Source organism: Talpa europaea (genome assembly GCF_964194135.1).
Source record: "Talpa europaea genome assembly, chromosome: 14".
NCBI classification, from domain to species: domain Eukaryota; kingdom Metazoa; phylum Chordata; class Mammalia; order Eulipotyphla; family Talpidae; genus Talpa; species Talpa europaea.
Window position 1 is genome coordinate 78477196 of NC_140082.1, and position 13818 is coordinate 78491013.

A 13818-nucleotide genomic window follows, 5' to 3' on the forward strand; every position below is an offset into this window, starting at 1 on the left:
ACCTACAGTTTCAAAAGAAAAGCAAATGAACAAATGAAAAATACCAACCTCACATTCTGATAGAAAACATGGATACAAAAATGTTTACTTTTGGTTTACTTTCCCGTTTTCCTTGTCTACCACTCTTGTTTTAATTTTTAATAATGAAAAAGGTACCAAGTAGTAAAATGTCTTTAAAAACTCCACATTATAACAGCACAGTTGACTTCTTTTTAAATTTAATTTTTATACAGCACAGTTGACTTTAACATGTTTCTTAGACCGACGTCTTACTCCAGAAATGCATCTGGTTCCCTATCCTGTAATGTTTACTTCATAAAAACTCTTATAACCCATTTTTCATCACTACTTCCTACAATCCCCACTGATCCCATCTGTGGTTTTCTTTCAGGGTAGTTCTCTAAAGCAGGAGTCAGTCAACTCTTTCTTTTCAAGAGAATGAAAAAATTTTAACCTTAGTTTATGTATGTCACAACTACTCTAACCTGCAAATAGAGCCATAAATTGTATGTAAATAAACTGACAATGCTGGAGATAAGGGAATTTTTCCTAATAAAAATAGGACGTGGGATCAGATTATTTTATTAACCCCTGATTTGAAACAATTCTATCAATGGAATATAAGTAACAGAAGAAAATACGCAGGACAAAATACAGCAAATACAAATCTTTGGACTACCAGAGTGAACAGGAGGAAGGAAAGAGGGGTTGGGGATGAAAGACAGGGAAAGGTAGCTTGGTGGAGGGTGACCGGAAAAAGTGCATATATGGAAGTATAAAGATGTACCTAAAAACTATAATTAAAAAATCCCATGAACTAGTAGTTTAGATAAAAGTGGCACTGGAGACTAGAATACAACATTATCATCAGAAAGTTAATGGTCCTACTTGCAGATCATAATATATGATTTATAACATACTTCAAAACTTCTAAAAGCGTATGAATTTCGAGAGGAAGATTCCTGCTTAAAAAAAAAAACAAAAACTGCGTACATTTGCTTATTTAAAAATACGCTGTGGAGCAACTGGGTACAGTGATCATATTCTATTATCTTGTACCGAAAGCTAGGCAATCAATAACTTGCAACTGTCAGGTAAATAAAGGTTCCAGCAGAAGGTTCCTCTCATGTTCCCCCCCCCCTTTGCTTTAAAACTCAGAATGGTGGCCATAAAACATGCCAATAAAGAAAAAAAAAATTGAAACTCATTTTTAAGTTCCCTTTCTTGGATCATCTTAGTCTAAAAGGTATTGAATCTCTGTGATAAGGCCATTCTAATCTTAAAATTTGTTTAAAATCATAAAAGGATGCACCCTCATGTTCACTGCAGCATTATTTACAATAGCCAAGATACTGATACAACCTAAGAGTTCATCAATAGACGGAGGAAAATATGGCATATTCAATATGAAAGAGCTCTTTAGTCACAAAAATCTTGCCATTTGTGACAACACGGCTGGACCTTGAGAGCACTGTGCTAAAGACAGAAAGATAAACGCCATGTGATCTCAATTACATGTGAAGCTTTAAAGTTAAAAAAAAAAAAACAAGTGCAGAGAACAGACTGGAGCAGTGGGTAGGTAAAATGGGTTAAGAGTCAAATGATATAAACTTCCAGTGACAAATAGGTCAAATGGATGGTATATACAGCAGAGCAACTACAGTTAACGCTGCACTGCAGATTTGAAGGTGGCGAAGAGAGTAAACCTTTATTTTTACAACTCCAAATGGTTTTATGAGATAGGAGAATACCATTTTTTAAAGAAACTTGTCATTTTTGAATAAAATTGATTTACTCAATTAACAGGAATCATTAAAAAATAGGTGATTTAATCGAATTCCAATGCAAAAATGAAAAATGATTTAAAAATATATAAAATATATAAAATAAGTTTAAAAAAGGTTTCATCACAACATAAAATTTGCTACTAAATATATATGTATTGACTTACGGTGGTTATTATGAAATATATACAAATATCAAATCATTATGAAGCTAATGTGATGTTGTATGCCAATTAAACTTCAAAGAAGTCACAAAAGGGAAAAAAATTAAATAAAAATGAACTTCGGAATAGCTTTTTCCTAAAAATGTAAGCACCAACATAAAGACAGACTATAAATAAATCTACATCACATTGAAAATCATGGATAGTATCTTTATTACATTGTTGGCTGATTCAAATACACTGGTGAAAACAGAAAAGTGAGAAAAAGACAAAACAAAAAGGAATAATTAGTAAATAAGCATGGGAATATTTACGTTCCCAATTAATAATGGATGTGATATATATTTAAAATTCAGTAGACAAATGACATGTCAGTAAAATAACCAATGCTGATGAATGTATATTATTAATAGCACTCCATTTATTTTGAAGGCAAGAGACTAATAACTTTGTAATAATCTTAGAAAATATTAATTAAGTTCACATAACTTAGTTCAGTTTATTTTTACATCTGCATATCTGAGGATTTTATCCTTTCTCGTGTTTCATGCAAAGCTACTCACTGATGTTTTATTCAAATCACCTGCAGAAAAAATAAGTCTTTTACAAAAGGTAATTATAAAATATTCAACAGCAAATATTCAACAGCCATTTATAATAGTTTCATATTTTAAGTTGAAAACTGGTACAAAATAAACTGTAAATAAAACTCCCTAAAAAGTATGTATACTATGATGACTGGGAAATACAAAAAACATGACACAAGCCTCAAGGCAAGAACTTTATGCTCTTGTGATATTTTTTAAACTTCTTGCCATATGCTTATTTCAGAAGATTTGAGAAAAAAAGTTGTTTCAACATGTTCCAAATAATTACATGATCTCCAAACACCCTATTCTTTATTTCTGATCATGACTGCATCGGCTCTAACCTTGTTTTTGCCTGGAATCAGCTACCTTGATCTTCCAATACTGCTTTAACCACCTCTTGGTGTCTCAGCTAAGAATGCCTGTCTCAGTTCCGCCTGGAAATCCACCACAGGTACTTGCTGCAGCTGAGATCGCCTTGGGTACAGCTGACACCTATGTCAAGAGCACAATACATATAAATGAAAATACATTTGCCTATATAGGTAACTACATGAAAAGAAAAAAAAAAAAAACAGACCACCTCTTGTATGTGAAAAAATTCTCATTTAGGGTCTGAGCATACCATTTTTGTATAAGGAGCTACAAAATAGTAAATAAGAGTCTGTACATAAAGGGATACTTACCAACTTCGGTGATCATTAACAAGGAAATGAAAAAAAAAGGCTCTTTAAAAATCTTGGAAAGCTCTTCAGTAACATACACTCAATCATTCTACTCAATATCTGTAAACAATCCTTTAACCCCAAGAGGGGCATGGAAAAGTCAGACATTAAGGTTGTCATCCATGCCCTTCCTAAGAAGTCAGTCCCTGAAAGAAAGTAAAGTACTTCCAGGACACAGGCTATTTACGCTTGTGAACTATTCATTTATTAGTAAGCAACAAATTACAAAGAAAATCCCTCATTATACGCCTATAGATCAGTAATCTGGCTATGTATGGACACGTGAATAAGAAATGTAGAAAAACTGCATAGTTTGCTGACTAAGCAAGAGCAGCATAAAAAAATACCTATCAGCAGCAATTCTTTGATGATAAATTATATATATTATATATACACTCAACAGCAGTTAGATTTTGAAAAGGAACTTTGATAAAAATGTTTTTTACTCCATTCAATAGTTTTTAAACATTTTAATATGCTGTTATATAATAATTAGGCTGGATTTTGTTGATGGTTCCTTACATTTCCCAACTGACAGATGTGTCTTTGTTATTGTGGTGGGCCCAAAGGCTACACCAATGTTAATGTTATTGAGCTCATGTAACAAGGCACAAGACCAATCATGTCATTAAAAGACTGGGGTACTGAGACTATCCTCCTTGTAAGGGACAGGAGCTGGAAACTGAGTGAGACTGAAGTCAATCAAAAGGCTGAAGGTTAATCAATGTCTTGGTAATGAGACACTAATAAAAATTATAGCACCCAAAGCTCTAATGAGCTTCCTGGTTCACAATATACATTACTATGCCGAAAGTGTATCATATTTTGAAGTCATGGACACTCCAGATCTTGTCCTATGAGTCTCTTTATCATTTAGTTTATCTTGATTTCAACCTTTAGTAATAAGGACAGTGTTTTTAAAGACTTTTTAAATAACTAGTTTTAAAAAGTTAACATGTGCATAGTAAAATTAAAAAAAAAACAAGATGTAAAGAATGAAGTCATCCATAATTGCAAGCAGTTTAGTTTGAAATGTCCTTCCAGGTCCTATGTATATATTTACGTAAGTAAGCTTCCATTTTTTTATAGTTAAGATCATATAGTTATGTAGCATGCTTTTTCACACCATGAATTATTTCCTATTTCAAAGTTCCATAGCTCTATGGATATTTTACTTCATCCTTTAATATTAAGATAGGATCTTCTTGCATTCTATACATCTAACAAATTATCAGATATAAATGAGTAATCCTTAATCTATAGCCAACTAGAGAGAAAGAATTGCAGATAGCCTGGCAACACTGGAATGTTCTTGGAACCCAAGTTATTCTTGTGGAGCCTTTAACATGTCAAATCTGCAGTAACTCTAGGAAGCAAGGTAAAAGTTGGAGTAATTTTCCCAGTCCATGACTGAGTAATGAAATCCTTATTTGGTCATTCTTGGCTCCAATTTTTTTGTCACCAAATGACACAAGTTCAATGAGCCAGCCAGATTTTAATAAAAGTTTTTAGTCAAAAAAAAAAAAAAAAAAAAAAGGACAAGAAAAAAAGACATCACCACATGAAAGAAAACGGCAAAATGTCCATTATAAAAGACAACTATATATATAAAATATTTACTTATAAAATACCCAGAAAAGTAAGCAGGGTAAAATGGAGAAATTTTTGCCCTCATCAGTTATTCAAAATGAGCAAATAAATATATTGCAAATATATATTTTTTTTTTCCTGAAACTCATCTTGCAGTGTCCCTCTGGGTTAAACTGAAATCCACCTGGAGACTAAGAGTGGGAATATGCAGTACATATAGCATTTAATTGACAAATGCCTAAGTCTGGAAAGGTATTTTTAGGAGTGCATAGATGACTTCCAAATCCCTGTGTCCAATTTCTCTAAAACTCACAATACATCAAGAAACAGGAAGACATTCTCTAGCTCCAAAAAGTAAGAATTGATTTGGTGATATGTCTGCTGGAAAACAGAGTAACTATCAATTTCAGAAGAATAAAGCAATGAAATATGATTAATATTTATGTTTATTTTAGGGAATGTTTTATTTGCATTTTGTTTATTTTTTTACTCAATTTTACTTTGTAAATTGTGGATGAGATAAGTACAACAATCCTTTATTGGTCTTAGAACTGGTACACACAACTCTTCTAGAAATACTAACTCCCAGAATTTATGGTTTGAGAAAAATGGAGAAATTTGATGGCTTATCATTAAAATGAACACTCATACTATAGTTATTAAGTGCCCCAATCCTGAGAGAATCCAAAGTTTTGGTGTCATTAAGTAGAGCTTTAAAATGTATTAGTACTGTTTACACATTCCTATAATCCACTTATTCTGAAGGTAGAGGTCTCTGTGAAGTTACACTACTTCCCTTACTCAAAATTCTCCTCAGATCTTTCCCCTATTCAACACCCTCTAATATTTATACATTAATATATACAGCAGAGGTCAGGAAAATGAAGTTAGTTATTCTTCAAAACCAAGAAAATAGAGCTGGATAAGCAAAACGTGTGTAGAAAAAAAAAAAAAAAAACAAGATAAGGATGAGATCACCTCTTATCCTGGTCCATATTGTTGCTGTTCCAACAAAATATAACACCAGAGCATTCACCCACTAATAAGAGATCTTCCTGCCAAGAGATCCCCACTACCCATATCTACGCCACAATGTCTAAACTGTCTCAAGATATTTGTAGAAATTCTAGGGGGGAAATGGCATTTTTTATAACGTTGAGGTTATAAAAGACTGAAGGAAAAGACATTACCATGTGAACAAAAACAGCAGAAAGTCTACTATAAAATACAAGCAATAAATATTTATAAAATAATCCTTTTCAAAGCAATTTCCAAAATTAAAATGTAGTAAAGGAGAAAACATGTCTCAGGAGAGAAAACTAAACAGGGGAAAATAGGGAAATCTTTATGCTCATCAGTAATTCAAATGAGCAAATAAATATACTGCAACTTTTCACATATAAAATAACCAAAATAAGACACAAAAATGCTACCAACATTTTATAACAGAATTTTCAAAAGCTTTAGCTTTGAAGTGAAATAAAATGCAAAGCATCAGAATTAAGAGCTAGTGTTAATTATTAGATTAAGTGTACTTATCTTCATTGTTTATATAAGAAATGTAAAATCAAGTATTCATCAGTATGCTAATGATAAATATAATTGTTTTCACACCACACATGTTATGCAATTTGTAAAGTAGATAAGATAGATTTTTATCTGTTGACATGAAAAGATCCCTGAGGCATAGTTACAGAACAGTAAATCCCACTTAAGAACACAAATCACAGATAAAGCCTCCCCAGCTGGGGCAGCCCCCTTATGCATGCATGCACATATACACACACAGGAAGTCTGAAAGGATAGAGATCAAAGTACCTGAGGACAGTGTCTAGGGAGGGAAGGGCAATGAACTGATGTTGTCCTGAAGTAGATAATTACTTCTTATTTTTCAAAATTATGCATTTAAACACAGTATATTATTAATGTTAATAATATTAATACTTAGAATTTTGAAAAAGAACAGCTTTAAGGCAAGAAAAGTGGTAATACAAAATGCTAAATATTCAATGTTTTGGTCTTTAAAATGTTCATTAAAAAAAATTAAATAGCCCTTCTGGGGAAGGAGGGAGAGGTGAGGAAGGGAGGGAGAGAGGCAGAGAGAGAGGGAGGGAGAGAGAGAGGGAGGGAGGGAGGGAGAGAGATGGAGGGAGAGGGAAGGGGGAGAGGGAGGGGAGAGAGGGAGGGAGAGAGGGAGGGAGAAAGGGAGGGGGGGAGTGGGAGGTAAGTGGGAGGGAAGGGGGGGAGATGGAGAGAGAATATATTTATTCCTCTTAAATATAAGAGGAAAAAACTAATGTTTTTAACTTGATAAATGTGCAATCCAAAGCCTAAACGCTGCTGAACAGAACATTTTACAAACACAGAATGTGATTTAGCAACTTAATAAAGCAGAAATAGTTTAAATATGCTGAAGGACCTTCAATTTTAAATGTAATGCCCACGTGTTATCAAAGATAAAGGAAATTTGTATTACTAACATTTTAACAGAGGTTGAGTTAACTTTGGGTTAACTGCTATTTTGCTACATCTTCTGTATTATGTACATGATAATTTAATTAACTTCACTTGAAATGGTGAAATTGCATAACATTTTGTTCCAATTTGAAAAAGGATTCTCATCTAAACTGTTTTTTGGCACAGACTGTACTCACTCTTGGTTGCTCAGAGAGGCGGTCCTTCTGCGTTTGACTTGGACTTCCACCTCTGGAACGTGCTGTTCAGTTGTCCGTCTCAGGTGTAAGCGGTCCCTAAACAGTAAGAGGGATTTGTTTGATATGATTTTATTAATGAGGCGGCTCCGCTGTCCACCTATGACAATGTAGGTGGCCCTTCTTTTTCCTCCTCCTCTTCCTAATAAAACTGTCCTTTTAAAATATGAAAAATTAAACCTTTGAAATATTAATTTAACATAAATAAGCTTTCTTTAAGTGTTTATAATCTTATTAAAACAAGGAAAAAATTAAATATTAGTTTTTTATTCTTCAATCTACTCTGAAACCAAATAAAAGCCAACTTTCTCCATTCATCATCCCTTAACCTCAGATAAGATGGGAGAAAATATCAGAAAATGAAGGAAAAATATAATTATACCTAATCTCTAATATTCACACCTTTACATTTAAAACTACAGGATATATATAAATGTATACACACATTTACTGACATTCTACACATATGTGCACTGAAAAAAAAACAGGTAATTTCCAGTGATTTGAAAACTATTTTTTGTATAATGTAATAACACACTTTAGCTTTAAAATTACAAAATATCTACTTAAGCAACCTCCTATGAAAATGTTGTTTTAGGATTTGAAAATAAAAAGGATGTCTAAGCAAAAAAAAAAAAAAAAAAAACCCAACATGCCTCCGCCATATTATGATCTGTAGAACTATTCACAAAATGGCTACACAAAGCATCTGTGAAAGGGTGGCCATGTTAGAAATGACAGGCGTTACCCACAAGGCTGAAGTCTAAACATACTAAATCAGACAGGACAGAAACACATTTTACAAAACTTATGCAACTTAGTATCTTTAAGGCAAAATATGAAGGACACTTCCCAAAATTGAATTACCTGAACTCTAGTCATTTAAAAAAATTGTGATGATTATGCAAATTAACCCAAATAGCTTAATAACCAAGTTGTTGTTACTTCAAATGCTTTAAAGTTCTAGTCAAACAATAGAAATAACTTTTAAAATTCTATACGCAAACATTAGACTTTAAATGATAAAAATATGTACTTTGCTAATCATCTTTATCTTTGATTAGGCATTTAAGTAGCAAACATTATCACCTGTAGAGTGTTAATTTGTTTTGTTTCAAAATCACTTTCATTAGTGAAAAATCAACTGAACACCAAAATGCAGAGTGATAAGACTCCACACCTACTATATCCGAAAAAAAGAATTCATAAATTGTATTTCATCAAAAACAAAATATTCATTTTACAGGACACTCTTAAGTGGAAAAAACAAGCAGCAAAATGAGAAAATAACTTGCTAATCATAACTAATCCAAGTCTAGTATCCAGAATATGTAAAGAACCATTAAGGATTCAAAAATAAAAAGACAAAACCCACTTTAAAAATGAGTAAAGAATTTTAACAAATTGCCTTCCAGTGTATGAATTTCCAGTTAGCACAAAAAGAGATGCTCAGTATCATTATAATTATAATTAGGGAAATGCAAATCAGAACCACCTGTATCACATTTGATCCAGTAATTCTTCTCCTAAATGCAGCAAAATAAAAGTGCACAAAATTATGCATAAATGTTACTAGCAGCATTAATCATAACAGCAAAAATGAAGGAAAACAACTCAAATTACAATACTAAATATTAAAAAATATATAGCACAAATCCATACACTTTAATGTTATTCAGGTTTTACAGGAATGAAGTACTGATTTACTCAAAAACATGCCATCAGTTTCACATGGACATTACTATAATAACAATAAAAGACTACCATGAACTTCAGGTATGTCATACCAGTAACTTAATAGTGTAATTGAAAACACCCCAATACCAAAGTAAAAACAAATCTTGAGTCCCTTTACCTCATCTTATCAGTTGCTCAGTATGAAAATGTTCCTGAGTTCAGCTGAGAAGAGCTAAGATACAAAATCCTACTCAATTTCCTCACTCATCTTTAAGTTACATGCAAAGTCATCTACACACTGTTTATTTCTAAATAATTAAGTTTATTCTAAATACTCATATAACACATGCTTTTAAAATCTTCCAAACTTCATCCCCAACTAAGAAAGCAACATTTCAAAAAATTAAACACTTAAGGAAAAACACACTTTTACTCATATGATAGGAATTTGTGTTGCTCCAAAATCACTTTCATTAATAAAAATTTATCTGAACATATACTTAAATGTATAGCAATGAGACCCCATAATTTTTTCCTAATTGCCTAATTTTCTATGACTCATATTTTGACTTATAATTCAATCCAATAAAACAAAAGTTCATGCTACTATCTCAGGAACAAAAAAATAAAAAGATAATGTGAGATAATTCCTGTCTGCAGATCCTCCCACACATAGGAAAATTAATGCCTCCTTAGCAAAACCTGTGGAATCATCAAAAGGAAAATTCTGTGCCAGCCAGCATTCAGGAACTGGAAGACAAAAAAATAAAATTCAGCCCTTCCATTAATGAAACAGGGATCTTAACTATCAACAACTCTTAAACTTCCTGGGTCATAAAAAACAGGGAGCATAAAGAACCTAATGTACATGTAGGAAAAATTTAAAAACCTCAAGTCGCTATCATATTGAGACAGTAATCATAACCTGGCTTACCTCAAGGATTTTTCCTAAAAAAATAACTAAGTAGCAGATGCAGGTCCAAATAAGGATAATTCAGAGGCCTTGACATCTTAAATGTTACTTCTTTCAGAAACAAATCTGAGCACATTAATAAAACAGGAAGATAAAGAAAATAAAGATGTAGAGTAACCATATATGAAGGAAATATTTCAGCAAGAAAACAGAAGACTGATAGATTAGGGAAACCAAGAAAATACAATAAACTATATAAATGCTAACCACATAGTAGTACCTTGTCTTAGACAGTAATAAAACAGTCACTCTACTTTGCTCTAAACCACAGTTTACACTCACTCCTCATTTTAAAAAAAATTCCTGATTTTAAGACAAATATTCACTAGGCAGGAAGCCTTCAAACTCGAGGTTCCAAAAATAAGAGCTTCCCATAGGCATCCGCCATATTGAGATCTAAGGCTAAGTGAAAGAGCACAAAATGGCGGACCAGGATAATACAAATACAAAAAACCAATTACCAGAAGCTAAACCAAAATATAAATACTGGAAACAATACCTTTATATAAACAGTAAGAACATATAAGTCATAAGTATTTCAAAATTGCAGACACCTGTTAATTTTTAAACTCCATGTTAAGAAGAAAATGCCAGAACAAAGTATTTCATGCTTCCTGAATTTACTATTTTTCTCAAATTCCAACTAGCACAAGATATATTCATTGTGCTAAATTAAATAATTGCAAGCATGTCAAAATACTGAATAGGAATACAAAATCCCTATAAATGACCCTCCCCTCCAAAGTCCTGGAATAGAGTAAGTTACTTACTCTGTTCATTATCCTTTCTCACTTAATTTTCATACTGGCTTCTACTTCAAAAATGGTCAATTCAAAAGTATCAATTTAAAAAAACTTACTAAGATCAAGAATTCCTTGTACATCCCTAGCCCTATAGTTTTCTCTCCACTTTTCTGATGCTCTCCTATTCGCCTTGAGCAATCACAACTAACCGCTCAAATTCCTAAGAGCCCAGGAGAAGCCGTGCTCCTTATTTAAGAAAAACACCTATAAAATGCATTATCCCAAACAAAATATCCAGAAATAGAGTGATGAGTCTATTGAAGATGATGCAGCTGTAAAATTATCCAATATATAAAGTTGTAATCCAAGGGTTTTTAAAATTACTTTCATTATCTAAATGGGTAGTAAATCAAATATTTGTTGAATATGGGGACCAAAAATGCTCACAATACAAAATACAATACGGGGAGAACATACAAAAATGAAAATTCACACATTTCTGAAGACTAAAAAAACAGATTTAAAATCTCAATGCAGTGATGGAGGTTGCCATAAAGTAGCACAAATAACCCAGCAATGCCTGTGCCTTTCTTGGCCTCCTGGCCTCCCTGTCTCCCTTCTAAGAGCAGAGCCCAAGCTGCCATTCCAGGCAGTGGCAGATTGTACAAAATCCCTCTCACTCCCTTCCCTGCCCTTCCACGGCGGCACACGGGGAAGGGGCAGCCACAAGGAAGAGGCTGTGCAAATACCTCTCCTTCCTCCTCCCTTCCCCCACTGCAGCACAGCAGTGGAGGAACAGACAGGTGTAGTGGGTGGATGCCAGGCCCACCAGGCAGAAGCTGTGAGAACCCCTTCCCCTGCTGACCACCTCGCCACTCGGCAGATGTGATGTAATCCCTGCTGCGTCCTTCCCCACTTGCGGCACTTGTCGGGGGAGGGCCCCTGCCACTCAGGAACGCCTCCTCGCCTTGGCTTGCGAGGGTGGGGCTGATACCCACCAAGGATGCGAGAAGACTGCTCCTCCCCTCAACTGCGGCACTGGGGGAAGGGGGCAGTAGCCCCCCACCCTGTTGCGCAAGCGCATACTCACACATCTGCAGCGGCAGCCATCTTTGGGGAGACGCACAATGACCGTACTGCGGCATAGGACCCCCATGTGCTCCTAAGCTCACCTTTGAAAATTTTATTCTGACTGCGGAGAAAAACAATGCAAACAAGAAAATGCTCCCAATGTCACATTCCAGAACCTGTTAGGCCTCTCACATGAGATGCATAAAACTCTGCACACCAAATCCCCAATCCCACAAGAAAGGCACAAATGCGCGAGGTTAAAGGAATGCAACATACAAGGACACCAACATTTCTAAAGTCAACCTTCAGTGGGCTCACCTCAATACACAAACTCAGATTCCACCACAGGTTGCAAAAATTAAAAGTTCTCTCCACTTTTATTCAAATTAATGAGTACGGACCACATACCACCACACCATCTCCCAGTCATCTAGACATCCTGCCCCCACTGCCTACCCTCTCCCTGCTCCCTTGCCACCCTCAACAACCAAGGTGGCCACTCCCCCACTGCCCCAAATCTCACCAACATGGAGATCATCATCAGCCCCCCCGGTGGCTCCTTCTGCCACCGCCTTAACCGCCACCGTTTTGACCAGCACCACCACGGACAACACTGTTCTGGTGGTCTCCCTGCTGCCCACCACCATGGTGGTCGCCTCGCCACTCCCCTCCCTACCATTACCACTAGGGTAATCTTTACGCCATCCCTCCTTACCAGCACCTGGATGGTAATCCCACATTTCTGAAGACTAAAAAACTGATTTAAAATCTCAATGCAGTGATGGAGGTCGCCATGAAGTACAACAAATAACCCAGCAATGGCTGTGCCTTTCTTGGCCTCCTGGCCTCCATGTCTCCCTTCTAAGAGCATCACCCTACCATCAAGATGGTCACCGCACAGCCCCTCCCTATCATCAAGATGATCACCCATCACCCCTCCTTACAGCAGCCACTGAGGTCTACATCCCACTGCCCCTCCCTACCACCGCCAATGCGGTCACCCCGCAGCCCCTCCCATCCCAGCCACTGCGGACACCCTCCCCTCCCCCCCAACATCATGGGGGGTCACCCCTGCCATGGTCATCGCCACCCCTCCTTACCACCACAAGGATGGTCTCCCGCTGCTCCCTGCAGTCCCACCAAGGGGGTCAGCCCGCCACTTCCCTACCACATGGCTACCGCAGTCCCCCCACTCAAGCCGACCAGCGCCAGGGCGGTCACCCCCTCGCCCCCGCCCACCATCGCCATGGCCACTCCGCCCCCTTCCTACCCATGCCAAGGTGATCGCCCACCACCGCTCCCCTCGCCACACCGACGGTCACCCCACCGCCCCCTCCAATCACCGCCGCGGCAGCCTCCACCCCTCCCCCGGCCTGCCAGTGCCCCCGCCCGCCACCGCCATGGCGGCCACCCTGCCAGGGCGCGCCATCACCTCGGCGCGCGCTGCCCCCCGGCGCCGGCGCGCAACTCCGCCGGCCATCACGCCGCCGGCCGCCCGACCCCAGCTCCGCACCTCGCCATGGCCGCCACCTGCCGCGCCCCAAGCCATGTCCCGCCAGGCACGGCCCCGGCCCGCGGGCCACCTGCGCCCTCGACCGCCGCCCCCACGCCGTGCCCGTCCCGGGCGCCCTCCCCGCGGCACCACAGCCTGGCCGGAGTGTCCGAGGCCGCCATGGCCCGCCCGGCCGCGGCCGCGGCTCAAGGACAAAGGGCCCCGGAGGGAGCTGACGCGACGCGACGCGACGGTGCGGCCGACGAGGACGCGACGCCGCCACCAGCTCCAAGGCCGCCGT